Below are 6,371 nucleotides of genomic sequence, written 5' to 3' on the forward strand. Positions count from 1 at the left end.
TTTTTGCTTCAATTTATTAAAATAGTGTTTGAATTGAAGTAAGAGCAAATTAATGTAGGCATAACTAATTGTGCCAACCTCATTGGGGTGTTTTTTTTTTTTTTTTGCCTGTTCTTTTATTTAGTTTTATTGGAAAAGCAGATCAGATGTGTAGGGAGAAAGAGAAACAGATCTTCCATCCGCTGGTTCACCCTCCAAATGGCCCCATTGGAGGCACAGTGGAGTTTGAGAAGTGCTGCAGCCAGGACACACATCAGTGCCCATATAGGATGCTGGCACTTGCAAGGTGGAAGTTGAGATGCATACTGCATTGTATCCTCACATCTGGATAGGACAGTCTCCATTACACAGTTAACTGTGCATCCCCTTAAATGAAAAGCCACAAAACAAAATGAACAGCAGGAAGGAAAAAAGGAAATTAACAACACCATGAAGTTAAATAACATGCTACTGAATGACTAATGTGTCACTGAAGAAATGAAAAAGAAAATCAAGAACATTCTTGAAGAAAATGATGTTACTGTATGATGTATGAGTCATTGAAGAATTTAATCAGAAGAAAGTGTTTTTGAAGAGGTAAAACTAACAGAAAACATCAAATACCATGAGATATTTGTTGGTGATCTTTGTTGGTGAAATGTGTCTCCTGTAGGCAACAAATACATGTGTTTTGTTATTTTAATCCACTCTACTAATCTATGATGTTTGATGGATGAGTTTAAGCTGTTTACATTCAGGGTTAATGCAAATAGGTGGTAATTTGGTTCTGTCATTTTAGCAATGGGTTGTTCATTGATTTAGTCTTCTGTGGTTTTACTGGGATGTTCCTCTCATTTGCCTTTGGTTTTGGTGGGCGCTATTCCTCTTTGTCAAGAGAACATCTTTAAGTATCATTTGTAGGGCAGGCTTGGAAGAGGCAAATGCTTGTAACTTTTCTTTACTGTGGAAGAATTTTATTTCATTTTCAAAAACAAAGGAAAGTTTTTCTGGGTATGTTAGCCTGGGCCGGCAATTTTTTTGCTTTTAGAATCTGGAATATGTCATTCCATTCTCTTCTTGCCTGTAGAGTTTCCTGTGAGAGGTCTCTTGTGAGTTTAATTGTCATTCCTTTATATGTCAATTGATTTTTTTCATGTGCACGTTTAAGGATCTTTTCCTTATATTTGATTGAAGAGAGCTTGAAGATCATGTGTCTTGGTGAAGATCGCTTTTGATCAAGCCTGTTGGGAGTTCTGTGCCCCTCCTGGATGTTGTTTCCCAATTCTTTCTCTACATTAGGGAAATTTTCCCTTGTTTCATTAAATACGTTTGTAAACCCAGCTTCTCTTTCTACACCTTCTTCAACTCTCATAACTCTTATATTTGGCCTTTTAATAGTGTCTTTCAATTCCTGAAAATTTTTTTGGCCTGATCCAGCTCTGCTTCCAGCTTTTTGTTTGTTCCCCCCTGGTGACAGGAAATCTAATTTTGAGATTCTTCTGCCTCCTTCATTTTATTTTATTTATTTCCTGCAGAAATTAACATTAGAACAACCATATAATCCAGCCATCCCATTTCTGGGGATATTTGAAAAGAATTTAAAGTGGGCTTTTGAGCAGATTATTTGCATATTCATATTCATGACAGCATTATTCACAATAGCCAAGGGGTGGGAGCAACTCAGATATCCACCGATGGGTAAAGAATCAACAAAATGTGATCTTTTATGTAATACAATATTGGTCATCTCTTTTTTTTTTTAAAGATTTATTCATTTTATTTTTATCTATTTTTGTTTTTAAAGAAGTAAGCTGGAGTCAGAAGCCAGAAGTGTGTGTTGAAGTAGGATGCCTGACATGACATGCAGGCTTCTTTTTTTTTTTTTTTTTTTAAAGATATTATTATTGGAAAGCCGGATATACAGAGAGGAGGAGAGACAGAGAAGAAGATCTTGTGTCCGATGATTCACTCCCCAAGTGACCGCAACGGGCCGATGCGCGCCAATCCAAAGCCAGGAACCAGGAACCTCTTCCGGGTCTCCCACGTGGGTGCAGTGTCCCAATGCATTGGGCCATCCTCGACTGCTTTCCGAGGCCACAAACAGGGAGCTGGATGGGAAGTGGAGCTGCCGGGATTAGAACCGGTGCCCATATGGGATCCCGGTGCCTTCAAGGCGAGGACTTTAGCCGCTAGGCCACGCCGCCGGGCCCAATATTGGTCATCTCTTAAAAGGAAGGAAGCTCTGACATGTGCTCTAACAAATGAATCTTGTGCATGGGATGAATCAAGCTAGCCAAGAAAGACAAATACTGGCCGAGTCGGCCTACATGAATCTAATTACTAATATCTAAAATAATTGAATCTATAGAAACAAGATAGAGCGGTGATTGTCAAGACTTGGGAAAGGGGGAAGAAGGAGGTTTTGAGCTGATGTGGGATTTCAGTTTTTGAAGATGAAAAGGTTTTGGAGGTCTGGACCAGAGCACCGTGAATATACATCACACCACTGAACACTTCAGAATGGTGAATGGTGTGGTCAGCATTGCGGCTGAACCACTGACTGCGCTGCCAGCGTCTCACATGGGCGGCGATTCTAGACCCGGCTGCTCCACTTGACACCCAGCTCCCTGTCAGTGCACCTGGGAGAGCAGCAGAGGACGGCCCAGGGTCTCGGGCCCCTGCAGGCACGTGAGAAACCTGGATGGAGTTCACAGGGACAATCTGGAAGCAGATCTCATGAGTCCTGTCCAACATGTGGATGACCACGGCTCTTCTCCATTGGCGGGGGAGGCCTGCGTATTCTGGCAACGTGAAGGCTTGGTGAACAGTGTAGGAGGCTGAGCCCCGTGGTAGGGACCTCTGTAACCTGTATCCTGCCTCTTCCCAATCCACATTGCAGACAATCCAAACAGGCCAGCGACGGGCTGGGAGGCAGTGGCAAAAGCTAACCCCCAGGGCCATAGGATAGGAGGCGCTTGCTGCCCCTCCATCCGCTTGTCTCCTCTCTTCCTCACTGGAGTCTGTCCTTGTGGCCGCTCAGTGCTCAGTGTGTGCTGTTGCTGGATTTGAGGTGTCGGCTAGTCAGTGACCCCTAGACTACTGTGACAAGTGACAATGTTACTGGCCAAGTTCCGTGCTGAATTATTAAAAACCTGCTTTGTGGGAAGGCGCTGTGGTGTAGTGGGTAAAGCCTCCCCCTATGATACTGGCATCCCAAATGGGTGCCAGTTCATGTCCCAGAGAGTATCTGCGACTTTCTAAACAGATAAATCTTTATTGGTCAGTGTGGTGGTGCAGTGGCTTAAGCCAACACCTGCATTGCTAGGATCCCATGAGTGCACTGGTTGGAGCTCCAGCTGCTCCGCTTCCAAGCCAGCCGCCTGTGACTGCGCCTGAGACAGCATGGCAGAAGACCCAAGTGCTTGAGTTGCTGTGCACCACACAGAGACACGCAGGAAGCTCCTGGCTTCATCTGACCATTGTGCTTGCTGTGGAAGGAACCATTGCACAAGAAAGTCTCTCCATAAGCCCATCAAATAAATACATTTTTTTTAAAAAGGACAGTTTTATTGCTATTAAATAAATGGGCTGATACATTTAGTTGTTATTTTTTAAATGAAGACTTTTTGTTGTTAGTTTTGTTTGAGATTAATAAAAATTGAGTCTAAAAAAGAGACCCAGGGCAACTGTCGGTCCTGCCAGCCACTGGACAGCTGCCCCGTTCGTGCCAGAACTCAGACATGCCCATCTGCCTTCTGGGTCTCTCACGTGGGTGGGACATGAGCCGTCCTCTGCTGCTTTCCAGGCATGTAAGCAGGGAGCTGCATGGGAAGCAGAGCAGCTGGGACACGAACCAGCACTAGTATGAGGTCCCGGCTTGACAGCCTGGACAGACATTTCCAGTATGTGCAGCGTTGCGGTGGGAATGAATGATGAACTCTGCAGTTTTACATTTACCTGGTCCCAATGATGACCACTCGTGGGGGACTTAAGGTCTCCTCCAAACTTGAGCTGTCATGCCCGCCTGAATTGGGAAGGATGCTTGGATGCAGGAACTGGAATGTAACTGGATAACGGGGATGTGTGTCAGGAGACCCCTGAGATCTGGAGACAAAGGAGCGGACAGGGGCGGCTGGCCCAGGCTGCCAGGGCACCATTCAGGGGATTAGCCAGGCAGCTACACAAGCTGCAGTCTCTCCGAAGCCAGGCTGTAGGGCACATCCATCCAGATGAGGATGACGCGGCCCAGGAAGCGGGCGCCGCCCGTGAAGCGAGGTGACCACAGAGAACCCACCACTGCTGCCAGGGTTCTGGTGGCTGAAGTAGGCCTGTTCAGTACCAGAATGAAAAACTGGACATTTCATTTCAAAGAGTTCATAAGTCATATGGCTGCATTTGGTAAGTGGTAAACTGTGACCATTATTAATTTCCACCGATAAACCTGCATGTACAAGTAAGAAACACTGGGATTATAATATTACAAGGATTAAAATGACAAAATGATTAAAAGTAGACTTTTTCTACAAATTTCTTAGAATTGTGATCACTGGTTCAAGGTTGCTTAGAAAGGAATTAATTGGACGACACTGGGACTTTGTTGTTACAATGGTCATGGTTATAGCCAGCCTTTGGTATGTGGCATTGTGCCACAGCATCCCAAGCCACCGCCTGAAGCATCAGCTGCAAGTCCCAGCATCTCCACTTCTGATTCAGTTCTCTGCTAATCACCTGGGAACGGCCCGGCACAGTAGCCTAGTGCCTAAAATCTTCACCTTGCACTGGGCACTGGTTCTAATCCCAGCTGCTCTACTTCCCATTCAGCTCTCTGCTATGACCTGGGAAAGCAGTAAAGGATGGTCCAAAGCTTTGGAATCCTGCACCCATGTGGGAGGCCCGGAAGAAGCTCCTGGCTCCTGTCTTTAGTTTGGCTCTGCTCAGCTCCGGCCCTTGCAGCCACTTGGAGAGTGAATCAGCAGATGAAAGATCTTCTTCTCTGTCTCTCCTTCTCTCTGTAAATATGACTTTCCAATAAAAATAGATAAATCCTTAAAAAAAAAAAAAGCTTCCCAGTTTTGATCATCCCAGTATGCCTGCCCTGTCTGTCTCTGGACCTGACCTTAGCTCTGGGACTCTGTTTTGGGGGTAGGAAGTATAGCTCACTGGGTTGGGCTTCCCCTTGGAGGCCACATCCCATACCAGACTGCCTGGTTCAAGTGCTGGCTACTCCATGTTTCAGGTCCAGCTGCGTGATGATGTGTGTGTGGGAGGCTGCAGATTGTGTCCCAAGTCTTGGGCTCCTGAATTCAGCCTGGCCTGGCCTTGTATGCTGTGGGCCTTTGGGGAGTCAGTGATGGGATGGAATCTGTGTGTGTGAGTGACTGTACCTTTTTTTAAAAAAAAGATTTATTTATTTTTATTACAAAGTCAGATATACAGAGAGAAGGAGAAACACAGAGGAAGATCTTCCGTCCAATGATTCACTCCCCAAGTGACTGCAATGACCAGTGCTACGCCAATCCAAAGCCAGGAGCCTCCTCTGGGTCTCCCACACGGGTGCAGGGTCCCAATCCCAGGCTACAAGCAGGGAGCTGGATGGGAAGCCGGGCAGACGGGATTAGAACCAGCACATATGTAAGATCCCAGCGCATTCAAGGGGAGGACTTTAGCCACTAGGCTACCACGCCAGGCCCAGAGACTATGCCTTTAAAACAAACAAATGGGGCCCAACGCAGTGGCCTAGCAGCTAAAGTCCTCGCCTTGAAGGCACCGGGATCCCATATGGGCTCCGGTTCTAATCCCGGCAGCTCCACTTCCCATCCAGCTCCCTGCTTGTGACCTGGGAAAGCAGTTTAGGACGGCGCAATGCTTTGGGACCCTGCACCCGCGTGGGAGACCCAGAGGAAGAGGTTCCCGGTTCCTGGCTTTGGATTGGCGCGCATCGGCCCGTTGCGGTCACTTGGGGAGTGAAACATCGGATGGAAGATCTTCCTCTCTGTCTCTCCTCCTCTCTGTATATCCAGCTTTCCAATAATAATAAATCTTTAAAAAAATGCATCTTTAAAAGCAGCTGTAGGCATGGGCGTCAGGGTGTTCAAGCTTGCGTTCCTCTGCTGCTGATGCAGCTGCCTGCCGATGCACCTGGGACCACGGTCCACGTGGGAGACCCGGGTGGAGTACCTGGCCTTTGCCTTAGCCTAACCTCCAGGGGCGTCACTCTGCCGTTGGGTGGTCGGTGTGTGTTCTGATGTGATGGTCAAGGCCTGAGAACAGCCTGGGTGGACAGGCAGGAGGAGGCATCCCTCGTCCCCTGAAGGCCTCAGTCCTCAGTCTCTGGAGTGTGACGCTCTCCCCATAGGTAGGCCCGGACAGCTGGCTGGGCTGGAGTCCCTGTT

Source organism: Ochotona princeps, chromosome 22 (assembly GCF_030435755.1).
Source record: "Ochotona princeps isolate mOchPri1 chromosome 22, mOchPri1.hap1, whole genome shotgun sequence".
In the NCBI taxonomy this organism is placed as follows: domain Eukaryota; kingdom Metazoa; phylum Chordata; class Mammalia; order Lagomorpha; family Ochotonidae; genus Ochotona; species Ochotona princeps.